General features: G+C 40.8%; 1 long non-coding RNA gene across 1 annotated transcript; it reads left to right on the top strand.

Annotated features, from left to right (window-relative positions):
- Window positions 1–329: 329 nt before the first annotated feature.
- LOC143840684 (uncharacterized) lies at window positions 330–6326 on the top strand. The gene is made up of 3 exons (XR_013232314.1): window positions 330–1558; window positions 4668–4834; window positions 5106–6326. It is a non-coding gene; the product is annotated as an uncharacterized LOC143840684 (long non-coding RNA).
- Window positions 6327–15701: the final 9375 nt, after the last annotated feature.

Raw genomic sequence — 15701 nt, 5'->3', positions numbered from 1 at the left:
TGGGCAGTTTCAGGTTAAGGTAGTAATATGGGATACCTTCTGCCATTTACGGGAATTAAAAGTTATGTAAGAAGTCTTTTGATTGGTATATTAATAGTTCATAGTGCAATATTTCTATTCTCTAGCTGACTTTGCTAGAGTTTACAATTCTTGCTTATGTTGGCTGTTAGGCTGTCCTGCTAAAGCTGTCCTGGAAAGCTGCACAGAATCAGTGCCATCCTAAGAAGAGTTACATCCTAGACTCAGAAGATAGAACCCTGCTTAAGATGGCACTGATTGTATAGCATTCTTGCCCTGATGCAGTTTATGGTTCTCCATAATATAACTTGGCTAATCAATATTGTTCTCACCTGGGCTACCTTCCTTTTTTACTTTCAGTGTGGAAAGGATTTCTAGGCTACCAAAAATGCATCCACAATAGATGCACTTCACATGGCTTAAACATATCAGGAGTTTTCTTAGGTTTCCCCTCCCCCTCCCAGAGACTGCATTTTTTCATAATGGCCAAAATACTCTTGAAGGCACACACAAGAATACCCCAAACCAGAAAACAGGCCAAGAAATCCCTCCTCTGATGAAATGTATCATTCTTTCCCCCTTGCTCTAGTATCCATGGAGTATGCAGGAGCCATGAAGCTGACTAAGGCTGATGTCGATGCCCTCATCTGAAATCACTACTATAAAGGAACAGCTATTATTACAGAAATCCAAAGGGTGCTTGACATAATCAGGTCAGGCAGAGGTACATAAACAACAGGCTACGGGAGACAGGCAGAAATGTGTCTTTTGATTCTGTACCTGGAAGACATAGATGGTAAAGCTTTTATTCACACCTGCTTGTGTGGCATTTCTTAGTCCCTTCCTTTCCCTGGCCTCTTTTATATTTTATCTGCCAGGCTATTTACTTGCCACAGAAAGGATTTCCAAAATTCCTTCACGATTCTTCAGCAATTCTTCCTTTCCTAACAAACAGTTTTTATTAGCTGGGCATCTGTTTTATGGGCAGCCGCCCACTATTGTGGCCTGCCTGCCTGAGAGAAAGAGGTGTGGCTTTTTTCATGGATTACAGATTAAATTTAATTTGAATTTGCAAGGTTACTGTACACTGATCATGCCTTTAGGAAGGATGTTTCACTAATGTTTCCGATTTTTATTTTTTCCTATTACAGTTCATTTGCTCATTACTTAACAAATACCTTATTAATTAACATATATTAATGTTGAAGATAGTTGGACAGAAATGTAAAAGAAAATGGTCCATCAATCAGACATTAGGTTGCTTGGTAAAGAGGGGAAATATTAACATGCAGGACTCTCATAGAAAACAGGACTACAGGGCTGCAAGGGAAACAGAGCTTGGCAAAATAACCTTTTTAAATGTAAAAGAAAGGGCACACTTTTCAAGGAAAAATATAAATAATTTTCTAATATTGTCAATGTGCAGGTTTACATTTATTTCTTCCGAATGTTATGAAAGGCGCTGACAAGCAACCCTAATTCTGCTATTAAATGCTTTCCAGGAAGAGATGCAGATCACCGCAATGAGAACGAGATTCAGGTGGGTAGCTGTAATAGCCTGAAGCAGCAGAACAAAGTTTGAGTCCAGTGGTACCACAAAGACAAATAGAGTTTTATTCAAGATATGCTTCTGTGTGCTTGCACATATCAATGAGACAACATTTCCTCAACCATTACATAAGGGGTGGGGGGAATTGATTGCCAGGAAGGGCTAGTTGCACGCATAAGAAACTGGGTGTTTATAGCTGAGATTGGGTTAAGGCAGTAAAGATCTGTGGATGGCATTAAATTAGCATACAGATACAAGAGTTAACCAATATATGTGACAATTAAGTTTCGGTCCAGTGGTACCCCCAAGACCAACATAGTTCAGTTCTGCATATAAGCAGGAACTGAGAGTCTTAACCTGTGTAGTTGTGTTACATTAAACAGATTTCTTTAAATGTTACATATAGGGAGGGGAGAAGTTAATAACTGAGAAACTAGTAGAACATTTCAACCTCCAAGGGTACTCATTGGGGGACCTCAAAGTAGCTGTTTTATTGGAAAGGAATTTCAGAAACAAACTGGTACAGGAGGTTGCTGAATTACAAGTTATGGCAATACTCAAGACTTACTCAAGGCTTAACAGAGATATTAGCTTCTTATCTTACTAAACATACTATGTCACTCAGTTCTCCCTTATACCCCAAAACTAAACTTTGTTCATCCATACGCGGCCACTGGATTCAAATTCAGCTCTCACATCTGTTATTAATTCTTTTATTATCTCTATGCCAATTGGCTGCTATTTACATGTTTTATCAAATATGTTACTTCAGTCTTAGCTGTATTTATTGCTTGATTACTTATGCAACTAACCCACGCTGCAACTACATGTTAATGGTTGAAGAAAATTTGTTTCATTGTATCTGAAGAAGTATGCATACATATGAAAGCTTATAACTTGAATAAATCTTGAAGGTGCCACTGAACTTTGTTCTGCAATGAGAACTGCTTTGTCACAATAACTATTATGTAGGTTCAAAGAACCAGAGAATTTCTGCCACAGTTCTATGTGCTTCTGAAACTTATAAACTGACCCAGGAGGTGGTCAGACCAATATATGAAAAAACAGAATCCCTTTGGAAAATCTACTTTACTGTAGGAAGTAATTATGGTAACTCTAGTGCAGCTGATCGTTCCAGTAAATCACCTTAATTTCTGGTCTGGAATGAAAATGCATCACAAGTTGACCAAGAAGCATATAGTCCAGAGTCAGAGACAGAATCTCAACAGTATCTAGTTTGATAATGATTTGACAGTTTCAGGTCTCAGAGAGCCATCTGTGGGTCATGCTCCAGGCAAAATTTAAAACAATTAAGGTCCAAGATGGGAGACAAGCTATGACTCAGAACCAGGGACATAAGCAATACATTTATCAGCTTTCAAGCAAGGGGCAGCTGAAAGTTGAAGGTCTGAACATGAGTTCATCTATCAAGGCCAGAATTTTAAGCAATTCTAAGAAGGGGTTTGGTAGTGGTAGCTTTTCACATGCTAGAATGAATTCTCGTTCATTTCAGAGTCATTTATTACCTTGTGTATGTTTAGCAAAATACTGATTTGGGGAATTGCTCTATATCTTTCATTTTAAAACTGTATATTATCCCTTATTATTCTGACTCTATTTATTGATTTCTTTGCTTCATTTATACTCTACCTGTCTCTCCAGTGGAGACTCAAAACTCCTTATATCTTTCTCCTCTTCTCCATTTTATCCTCACAACAACCCTGTAAGGTAGGTAAGGCTGAGAATGTGACTGGTCCAGGGTCACCTATCAAACTTCCCTGGCAGAACAGAGAGTCAAATTTCCCAGATCCTAGTTCAACACTGCTTCACAACACTGCCAATCATGGCGGGTTACAAATTAAAAATCCCAGTACAATAAAATGTCACACCAGTTAAAATAGACAAAAATAGAAACAGATCCAACAATGGTGGCATAACCTTCCTCCCAAAGTCCCACCCTCCATGAGTCCTGGTCAGCCAGCTCAATCTGTGATTGGCAGCTGTTTTCAGTTTTAATGGTCCCCCTAGAGAAGGGGGAGAATAAGGGATAGGGACCAAAGGCCTGCCAGAAGAGCTCCATCTTGCAGACCCTGCAGAACTGTGAGAGCTCCACCAGGGCCCTCAGCTCACCCGGGAGCTCGTTCCACCAAGCAGGAGCCAGGGCTGAAAAGGCTCTTGCTCTGGCTAAGGCCAGGCGCACCTCCTTGGAGGGCCAGGGACCACCAGGCTATTCATTTCCACAGAGCACAGAGCTCTGTGGAAATGTTGGTCTAAGGAGACCAACAGTCCCTAAAATATGCAGGGCCCAGACTGCGGATGGCCTTGAAGGTCAGTATCAGAACACCACTGGTAACCAGTGCAGCTGTTTCAGCACTTGCTGAATATGGGTCTTCCATATTTTTTGTAGCAAACATTTATAAATACCATGTCCTCACCCAAACACTAGTCTGTATCCTGCCACTCTATTATGCTCCATTAAGTTTCAAGCCTTCTTCCAGCTCTTGTTATTCTTCCATTGCAGGGAGAGATATTTAAGTTGTTGGAAGGCTCCTTAGGTTAGCAGAAAGCCACTTAGGTTGGAGGTTATTTGGAACATAGAATCATAGAATAATAGAGTTGGAAGGGGCCATCATAGTCCAAGACACACCACTCATTTTATTCATCAGTCCTTTTTTTCACCCACCATTTCCTCTCAACTGCTTCAGCTCTGATTTTTCCTTGCAAAACAATAGGTGTTTAAGATGGAAGGAAGAACACAATGCGCTGAAAGTAAGAATACAGCCACTGGCCAAGGGTGTAGCATCCCTAGAAAACCCATGGCAGTTGAAAGGATGCCTTCTCTGCAATTAGGATAACATGCATATTGAAATGCTTTTACCTTAAAAGTACAACCTTTATTACTGTTTACTGCAAATGTCAAAATGTATATATAGTCATCAAAACTTCAGTCTTTCTGCCAGAGCCTTGAGTGTTAGGCTAGTGATCTTCACGGAAAGAGAAATGCCCTGGTAGGAAGAAGACTATGACCGTGCTATTCCCTACCTGGATAAGAAATAAAAACAAAAGGAGTCTCTCCCATCTGTTTACATTGTTATTGTAGCTCAAGTCACCATGATTTACGGAGCCGGTTTCTCAAATGTTGGCCAGCTACACACCAAGCCATATTTCATGGGATCCAGCCAAAAGAGATGGCAAGAATCCAACTGGTCAGTGGAGTAGAATCTGAAGGATGAGTTGACATTACAGAAGAAACAAAGCCAACTGTAGGTACAGTTTGCTTGCTGAAGTCAACAGGATCTTTTTCCAGAGTGCGGCAGAGAAGTCTCCATAATTAATCTATTTCCAGGTTTTCAGAATAGTCTATTTTCACACAAAATTACTCTGAATAGTTTTTCTTAACTTAACTTTTTCTTTCTTAGGGAAGTAAAGGTTGAGGGGAGGGGGACTACGGTATTAATTAGTGAAACAGATTCTGATTTCTGTCAGCTCAGAATTATTTATTTTGTAACTCTATCCTATTCATCTGTTCTTTTTCAAGGCTAACCGAGATGCCAAAATGAGCAGAGCAATGTGGGAAGAACCAAGGGCTGTAAATTCCAGTAGTCATCACCTCCTAGAACAGTGCCAGCACTGTGAACAAAAGGCTGGAGAAGCAGTGGAGGCTGGAGAAGTACTGGAGCAGGCTGTGAAGGCACAGAAGGTGGTCACAACTTTTCCTGTGCAGCTCTTGCCTTTAGGGTCTAATACAGGTTATACAGTAAGGTGGCAAGCTTGTCCATTTTGGTGGAGAAACTCCTGCCATCAGTCTCCATCTCATGCTGCTGCTTACTTGAGAACTGGGAGGGAAATAGCTTGAAGGGACGACAAGATGGTGTCCTACATGAAGTTGAGCCAAGTTCAAGCCAAGATCAAACTACTGGAATATACTATCTCTTTTCTATGAATGCAACACTTTGATCTATTAAGGGTCACAAAATCCCACATGAGATAATGACAGACTTGTTTGACATGTTCAATTTAGCAGTGAGTTCATTCACATGCAAATGAAACTCTGGAAGGATTGGGGTGGAAGAAAATAGCTATTTGGAATTTGATTAGCGCAATCACATTTCCAGGAATATTTATCAAGCTGTCTAGCAGCCATGCTTTGGTTGTTGATGTGTCAATGTCCCAAATAACAGCTTTGTCCAGAAATTGCTCTAATAGGAGGCTTTCAGACCAAATTTTTAATATTCTTGATGGGTAAAGGTAAAGGTATCCCCTGTGCAAGCACCAGGTCATGTTTAACCTTTGGGGTGAAATCCTCTAGCGTTTTCATGGCAGACTCAATACGGGGTGGTTTGCCAGTGCCTTTCCCAGTCATTACTGTTTACCCCCCAGCAAGCTGGGTACTCATTTTACCTACCTCAGAAGGATGGAAGGCTGAGTCAACCTTGAGATGGCTGCTAGGATTGAACTCCCAGCCTCATGGGCAAAGCTTTCAGACTGCATGTCTGCTGCCTTACCACTCTGCGCCACAAGAGGCTTTTCTTGATGGCTACTGCAGTGCTATAGGGCAATAGTCTGCAACCTTTTTTAGGCTGCGGACCGGTGGGTGTGGGAGGGCGATCCAGTGTTTGCGCCATGTGGCCGCACTTCCCTCTCCCCCCTCCTCCCGCAAAAAGAAGGTTGCGGCCTGGGGGGTGGGGAGAGGGAGCCGCGACCCAGTGCCGGTGCCGGGCCACAGCCCGGTGGTTGGGGACCACCGCTACAGGGTACAGGCATATTTCTATAACTTTATAATATAATTATAATTTTAATTGTTGTTTGTTGCTTCAAATGCCTTCAGGCAAATAGACAACTAACATTTTATAAATAAATTCATTTTAAAATATTTTACCTGTCCATGTAATAAGAACAAATGTACACATAGTATTTGATTGATGAAGCAGAAGCTAGTTGTTAGTGGATTTTTAAACAACTTATCTAACTGTTTCTGGTTATTTGCAATTTGCTGCTAACACATTCTCTCTATGCCTGTCATCCGAAAGGTTGTCATAGCATTACCTCAACAGTTTAAAGGTGCTCCCAAAGGACCATGGAAGAATATGGAAAATTTTAGATTAACAGCACAGTATGAGGGTGTTTTAAATTAAGACCCAGTTTTCTTAAGGCTGGATTGATGAGAAACCTGGAAGACATCCTTTTGAGTTGAGGATGGCAAACATGCCCAGATTCCATCTCCAAACCCTTATGGGCAGTTGAAAGTATCTTGAATACTGAGGGCCGTTCCGCATTCGTCCAAAATAGCACAATGGTTACTAGTTGAAATCGCTACAGTTTTGCCGTTATGCACAACGTCGTTGACAATCTGCAACACTCCTGAAACCTATCCGCAAAAAGCGCTTCGTTTTAGCACTTTCAGGGAAATCCCAAAAAGTGGATTCACCCTCCGGAAAGCGCTACACTCCTGCAACCAATCTGCAACACTAGCAGAAAAGTTCTGTGCGTTACCATTGTTGCGGTTTCTGCAAAGTCCCTCCCCCTGGCTCTCTCCTCTGATCTTCTGGCGAAGCGATTGCCATTTTTTTTTCTCCGAGCGAGCGGAGATCAACGCACCAGCAAGCCTTCGTTTACCCAGTGAGGCTTCCCCGGCTGCAGTCCCTCTGTTTAAAGTCACAAAGCACAAGCAACACAGAGGCCCGTTTGCTGGTTTATTTTCACTTTATTTTTCGCACTGTTTTCGGCCGAAAATCGCACCCGTGATGGGGGGGGGATTTTTTTTTCACTCGGGGGGGAGCGTGGCAACGATGAAACGGCAGCTCAAACATCACCTGCTAGCTGGATGGGTCTCTCTGTTGCAACGAATCAACGCATATTCGTTGCAACGGGTGTTTTTTTTTTTTAAACCTTCCTTAAAGGGAAAGGGGCTGTTTGGGAGCATGATAACGGCCGCCCATTGGCTGCTTGACGGCCAGGGGCGGGACACAGCTCAGCAATAGCACTTCCTTTCTAGCGATTTTTGCCGAGACCAGAACCCTGTAGGAAACGATAGAAACGCAACTGGATTCCACTACAGAGGCAGGTATGCATAACGATGAATTCCACTATTTAAAATGGCGATTTTTCGTTCAGCAAACAATTTGCTACATGGATCCCGGTGCGGAATGGCCCTGATTTTTCTCAGACACAACCAATCACAATTTTAGTTCTTGTTTTTGTTTAAATAAGAAATATTCCAAAAATATGTTACCAAGTCTGTACACTGCTACGGAGTTGTGTTTACTGAAACAGGGAGCAGTATGCCATATGAAGTTTTCAATTTCTCAGAACCATAGTACACAGATATAAACCTAAGCTTGCTACTGTGAACACTCAACTAGGATCCTGTACATGGCACATTTTTTTCCAAACAATTGTTTGTCACATTCACCCTTTGCATTGTAAGTGCACACGTATAGCATCTCATACATACACTGTAAAAAGTAATGTGTGAACTACGACTGTACATAGCAGAAATAAAGCTGTGAGAAACTTCAATTTCTAAATAAGTAACCACATAGAATGAAAATTACTTTATTTAAGAAAAATGAAAGCATCTACAATGAAGATATATTCAGGATTGAGGTACAAAGCTTAACACAAGCAATTTAGGGGTTCCCTTACCTCTCCCCTGGGAATTTGAATCAGGCACAGTTCAAAGGAGTCAAAACATCAAGATAACTAGTTGTCCATCCAAACAACAGGTCTGGGAATCATGGAATACCAACAAAAGGGAGCGGGGAATGTGGAGGGAGGATAGTCATAAAACATAGCAGCCTTGGAGTGTCAGACTAAAGCATCTGTGTTACATCAGGGCAAGACAGGTCAAAACAACACTATAGCAAGTGATAGAATCAAATCATGGAAACAGAATAAAATCATGGCAGAAAACCTGGGAATTCTGACAAATGCACTCACACACCATGCACACTGGGAGGAACAGTCAGATGATGAAAGCATGTGTTAGATCTTATACTGCAACCTGTTAAATGTAGTTCTGAAGACTTGAAGGGTAGAATGCCACTGCTGTAAATCTGTTATTATACATTAGTTATTATGCCCCTCAAATTTACAGGGATAACCCAGAAAATGAATAAGTTAATGTAGGGTGAGGGCATATAGGTAGGTATAGGATTAGGTGACAAACTCACTATGAAACCCTATATGCATGCAATACTTCCTATAATTTAAATTTACTATATCATAACACCTAATTTGTGCTGCACTTAGGAGGTTCTGTTTTTGGGGTATATAAATATATCCATGAAAGTCCATGGCTGTCCACTCTTTTGCACAATTTGCTTGCCTATTCATAACTAGATCCACCAATATTTTGTGGCTAGGTGGAAATTGACAAGACAGCAGGACTAATGGTTAGTAGCACTGACATGTCCATAGCCTTGTTAGTCCTCTGAAGCAACAACAGTAGGTTTTGTGGCACCTTGAAACCCAACAACATGTATTCTGTATCTGAAGAAGTGAGTAGTACATTCTAGCATAAGCCTTTCTAGACTAAAGCCAGTTGTGTCATATTCAATCAGAGTCTTGGTTTATTTTTCATGCCCCTTCATAGTGAGGATTGGCCTCTCGTTCGCTAGAGCTTATGTTGAATCAAAATACTATTAATTGTTCTATAATGATCCTCTTTAAAACTGGGCAACCAGATCCCACGTAATCAGTTGAATTTAATACCCTTAGGAGTTTAACTAAGACCTAAATACATGACATACAACGCTAAATGTATACCAACAAGGTGCACAAATGACAATAACAGCTGGTTTTGTACTCCACTTTTTAATACTTGAAGGCATCTCAACCCTTAGTACATCTAAGAAGTGATAGATGTTCTAAATAAATGAGTAATAAAAAAGGCTTCTGGACAACGTTCTTTGTATCAGGAAGGTAAAACAGAGCTGCTTTACTTGACTTTCTGAATCTTACAAATCACTAGGATAGGTCATTTGCTATATGCTTAAATAAACATAAGATTGTTACATAAACTCTAAAACAGTGAAGACACTAGCAGCGATCTGTAAAATGCTATTCAAGAGACTTTTATACATTATTTTTGAAATGCCACACACAATTGAAGTTGCTGTATAGCACCTTTGTGCAAGCAATCTAAAATTAATTTTATCATTTCATTTTTTGGATTTTTTACGATCACAGGAACTGATAAATAGTATTTGTAGCTACTGCTGCTACTTTAAGCTTTAAATGTATTGATGGACTGAGATGCATGTCAAGGCTACAGACCAGAGTAAGCAAAAAGGGTACCAGTGACAGAATCTCCATTCATTTCTAGAAAAATGTCAATCTCCATTGTTTCAGTATCTGATTGCAGCTTCTTTTATCCTATTGGACAGCCACTGGGTAGGAATCTGAAAAGCCAGGCCAAAATGAGGATATCTATGCACTGAAAGCATACGTTTCCAGATTCCTGCATAGTTTTGATTGTTATATGTAGAACATACATAGACAGGGTTTCCTTGCATTGGCATCATACTGATATACAAGGTCACTTCCAAAGAACAAAGGAAAGTTATATGTTGGGCTGATTCCTGGGATTCACTGTAACTCTATGATTAAGCCATAGAGTTTTTTTGAATGAAGCCTAGGTTGTTTCCCCGGACCACTGGAAGTGACATTGCAGTTTGGTGCAATACTGAGAAGCTCCCATAACTTGGCTGAGAGGTATCCTGATATAGCAGGAGAACTGACTCTCCTAAACATAAAGTTAAAATGAGATACAGCTAGGACTGCCCTGTGTACTGTGCCTTTAAAAGCTATATAATATGGCTCAACTTTGGGGAACATGAGGATGCTACACATGCAAATGAAGAAGAAAAAGAAGAGAAATACAGATATATGTTTTGAAGAAGTATGTTTTTGAAGAAGGGTGAGTCAAAGGGTGCTAAAACTTCTAATCATGTAATTGTAACCTGCATTGCCTGTCCATCTCCAGGTGCAGATTACCTGGGTTTAATTGATTTGATTCAGAGCAGGCAGCACTTGCTGCTGTTCCCAAGCTGTGCTGAAAGAGCAATGCACCAAGTGACAGGAGTACCTATTTTCCTTTGGTGTCCCTATACACAGATCCTGCAGGAAGAAAGAGTTGCAAGTGATCTCCAGGGTCTTCCGGTCCAAACCCCTACTAAACATAGAAAGTGAGGAGAGGCCTGTGTGGAAACCTGCCTGCCTCTATTCCTCCTCCCCATCTTTCTTGCCTTGCACCATTCTGTCTTACCCATCCTGGAGTGAAACCATTTGGGCATTTGGTACTGCAAATTTAAAAATAAATTAATACATTTACATTAAAGTAAATAAATCTTAAGAACACCTTCCTGGAAGAAAGCAGAATTGAATAAATTGGGTTTCAAGCAGGTCTGCTTAGAATTGCTCGCTGTATCTAACTTTCATGTATGTTTTTCTTACAAGGCTTTCTGGATCATTCCCATTTAGCAGAAACAGTAAAATGTTTCAGAGGGTAGCTGTATAGGTTTGCGTTGGAACAGCAGATATGGGTCCAGTAACATTTTAAAGACTAACAAGATTATAAGGATATGAACTCTTGAGAGTCAAATCTGCCATTGTCTTAATATTTTAGAATGCAAGTGTAAAAACTGGTCAAACAGATAGCACATGGTCATTTTAGGGATAATTATTATAAGAACAATTATTCTTAGACCGTCCATGTCCTTTGACCTTAACTGTGTGCATTTGTGTGTGTGCATGCAATGCACATGGTATGGCTGTGGTGGCTGGAGGCTGCTGCCAGGCCACGGTTGATTCTTCCTGATTATATTTTTCTACTTGATTACCAAGCACAGTCTTATATTTCAATAGGCTTCATGAGCCAAATTCATCTTGGATGTAACTCAGTTTGAAATAAATGAAAGCTCCTGGCCCATTAACTTTAGCCTGAGATAAAGCCAAGGGCAAAAGGATATCCTTATGCAAAGCAGCATCAATGCAGATATGCTACTAATCACTGTGGATTAGGAGGAGGAGATCCCTGTCCTCATAGCACCTTCATGCTGATCTTTCACTGTTTCATTTTTTCTGAACATAAGTATATGGATTTAGTTCTTCCCCAGAGAAGGTGTAGCATTAACTTCCAGTGAAGTGATAGGACATCATTACAGATGCAAATGTCTTAGCATTCTGTAGACTATGATAGATTTAAAAAATGGCTGTGAGGAATATCATATGACATACACATTTCCCAAAGTGATACTGTTTGTTTTGGTTCTTAAAACCCTATACTTGAATAAAGATACTACCAAGTCAAGGCCACTGTTGGAATTTTTTTATACATAAAATAATCAGCCATAACAAGGGCCATCAAGAGGCCAGTGGGTTTCACAATCTGAATTGAGCCACTCGCTATCTTTCCGATGCTTTGGGTCACAAACCTGGTTCTAACATCTGCGCCACTTTGAAAATAATATATAGGATGAAGTATTATTCAGCAGACAAAATGAAAATCTGACCTAAATTTAAAATCATTGTGCGTTCCATTGTCATTTCAGTTGCCACCCACTATATTTGGAAGGAGGAAGCATGGAGAGCCAGTGCATCTGATGTGGATCTTAGCTGTCAGGCCAGGTTCAAATAGGTCATTTACTGGCAATAGCTCATCCTATTATTCTAGTATGATAAGCACTTACATTTATTTATTTATACAGTCATAGACCAGAGTATCAGGTTGATAAGCAGTGTTACCTCATCAGCCTGATGTCCTCGCGCTGTCATCACCGTGTCCCATACTAACTGCTGGTTTCCCAGTGATCAAAGCACTTGCACATTATTTCCCAAAATATATGCTGCTGACAAAACTGGCTTACTTGAAACTGGTAAAAGAACAAATAGATAATGAAAAACAGTAGACAGATGATCTTGCATGGTTTGCAATCAACATCAAGTGATTGACATCAAGTCTATTACTATTAAGAATACATCTATGCTGAAACTCAAATAAAATGTCACAGTTCAGTTATTAACAAATAATATACTACTGAAGTCAATTTTAGGGAGTGTTTGGGAGGCTTTGGTTTATTTTAAAAATGGGACTTTATCAATACACGATTACAGACAACAGCATAGATACAGATTATTATTTTATTCATTAAAATGATTTGTCACTTATTTAGAATGTTCTAGAATCATAGAATCATAGAGTTGGAAGGGGCCATGCAGGCCATCTAGTCCAACCCCCTGCTCAACGCAGGATCAGCCCTAAGCATCCTAAAGCATCCAAGAAAAGTGTGTATCCAACCTTTGCTTGAAGACTGCCAGTGAGGGGGAGCTCACCACCTCCTTAGGCAGCCTATTCCACTGCTGAACTACTCTGACTGTGAAAAATTTTTTCCTGATATCTAGCCTATATCGTTGTACTTGAAGTTTAAACCCATTACTGCATGTCCTCTCCTCTGCAGCCAACTGAAACAGCATCCTGCCCTCCTCCAAGTGACAACCTTTCAAATACTTAAAGAGGGCTATCATGTCCCCTCTCAACCTCCTTTTCTCCAGGTTGAACATTCCCAAGTCCCTCAACCTATCTTCAAGGGCTTGGTCCCTTGGCCCCAGATCATCTTCGTCGCTCTCCTCTGTACCCTTTCAATTTTATCTACGTCCTTCTTGAAGTGAGGCCTCCAGAACTGCACACAGTACTCCAGGTGTGGTCTGACCAGTGCCGTATACAATGGGACTATGACATCTTGTGATTTTGATGTGAACTAAGTTGTTGTTGTTGTTAGGTGCGAAGTCGTGTCCGACCCATCGTGACGCATGGACATTGATCTTCCAGGCCTTACTGTCCCCTACCATTCCCCGGAGTCCATTTAAGTTTGCACCGACTGCTTCAGTGACTCCATCCAGCCACCTCATTCTCTGTCGTCCCCTTCTTCTTTTGCCCTCGATCGCTGCCAGCATTAGGCTCTTCTCCAGGAAGCCCTTCCTTCTCATGAGGCAGCCAAAGTATTTGAGTTTCATCTTCAGGATCTGGCCTTCTAAGGAGCAGTCAGGGCTGATCTCCTCTAGGACTGACCGGTTTGTTCACCTTGCAGTCCAAGGGACTCGCAAGAGTCTTCTCCAGTACCAGGGTTCAAAAGCCTCAATTCTTTGACACCCGGCCTTCCTTATGGTCTAACGTTCGCAGCCATACATTGCAACTGGGAAGACCATAGCCTTGACTAGACGCACTTTTGTTGGCAGGGTGATGTCTCTGCTTTTTAGGATGCTGTCTAGATTTGCCATAGCTTTCCTCCCCAGGAGCAAGTGTCTTTTAATTTCTTTGCTGCAGTCCCCATCTGCAGTGATCTTGGAACCCAGGAAAATACAATCTGGCACTACCTCCATTTCTTCCCCAACAATTTGCCAGGAATTGAGTGGGACGGATACCATGATCTTAGTTTTCTTGATGTTGAGTTTCAAGCCAAATTTTGTACTCTCCTTCACCCGCATCAACAGGCTCTTTAGTTCCTCTTCGCTTTCTGCCATTAGAGTGGTATCATCTGCATATCTGAGGTTGTTGATATTTGTCCCTGTAATCTTGATCCCAATTTGTGACTCATCTAACCCCGCCTTTCTCATTATGTGCTCCACATACAATTTAAATAGGCAAGGCGACAGTACACAGCCTTGCTGAACTCCTTTCTCAATTTTGAACCAATCAGTGATTCCATGCCCGGTTCTCACTGTTGCTTCTTGATCTGCATATGGGTTTCTCAAGAGACAGATAAGATGCTCTGGTATTCCCATCTCTTTAAGAACTTGCCACAATTTGTTGTGCTCCACACAATCGAAGGCTTTAGCATAGTCAATGAAGCAGAAGTAGATGTTTTTCTGGAACTTCTTAGCTTTCTCCATGATCCAGCGTATGTTGGCAATTTGATCTCTAGTTCCTCTGCCTCTTCGAAATGTTGCCTGAACTTCTGGAAGTTCTCGGTCCACATATTGCTGGAGCCTAGCTTGTAGGATTTTGAGCATAACTTTGCTAGCATGAGAAATGAGTGCAATGGTACGGTAGTTTGAACATTCTTTGGCATTGCCCTTCTTTGGGATTGGAATGTAACTAAGTTACAAGGCAACTATTGGTTAAAAATTAGGGCATTTTTTATTTCTGAAAATTCACACAAAAGAGGAATTTTGCTATTTAGCTAAGAATTAATATTGCAAAACTTGGTTGAGGACAGACTGTAAAATTGTATTCTTGTTTGTACAGATGCATATAATTTGATTATTAAGTTAGGGCTTAATTAAACTGCATAAAATGTTTATATCAATGTCTTGCATTCACCAACTGGTCTTTCATGTATAGGAACTGCCAAACTCAAAATTAATTGATATTGTTCAGTCAAAATATTTATATTCTGCTTTACACAAAAAGCAGCTTACATACAACCACAGAAGAGTTTCCTTCAAAACACTGGATTTGATCCTACCAGCTTTTCTGCTCAATCTTGTTTGATTCCCCTCTTCACTACAGATCTGAATCCATGCAGTTTTTGTACATGACAGTTCCTTAATCTCTTGCAGCTTTTTCAGTTTGTGCTCCTTCTGTGATTGATATGGTCTGTTACTTCTAGAATAACTATTCTGTTTCCCAGAAGAAGACTCTTCCTAGGAGCAGACTTTTCACTGCACTTTTCACTGCACTTCACTGCACTTTTCACTGCACAAAGGAGTCTCAAAGCGGCTTGCATTTGCCTTCTCTTCCTCTCCCCAGAACAGACACCCTTTGGAGTACATGAGACTGAGAGCGTTTCTGACAGGACTGCTAGGTCAGAACAGCACTATTAGGGCTGTGACAAACCCAAGGTCACCCAATTGGCTGCATATTAAGGTGACCAGATTGTCCCACTTTTGGAGGGACATCTGGGGGTACCAGGCAAATTGTACTTATGTTGAAATTTAAATATATATATATATATTACAATACTATTTTTGCGTTCTATGCATTCTATGAAATGTTTTATTGCTCCATATAGACCAAATTTTAAATCAAGAACCCCCCGGTCAATGGTGTCCCACTTTACCAATGTTAAAATCTGGTCACCTTACAGCATATGGAGGGGCAGAGATTCAAACCCATTTCACCAGATTAGAAGCT

This window comes from Paroedura picta, chromosome 6, assembly GCF_049243985.1.
Source record: "Paroedura picta isolate Pp20150507F chromosome 6, Ppicta_v3.0, whole genome shotgun sequence".
NCBI classification, from domain to species: Eukaryota; Metazoa; Chordata; class Lepidosauria; order Squamata; family Gekkonidae; genus Paroedura; species Paroedura picta.
Note: the sequence above shows the minus strand (reverse complement) of the source record. Positions and strands in the feature narration are given on the sequence as shown.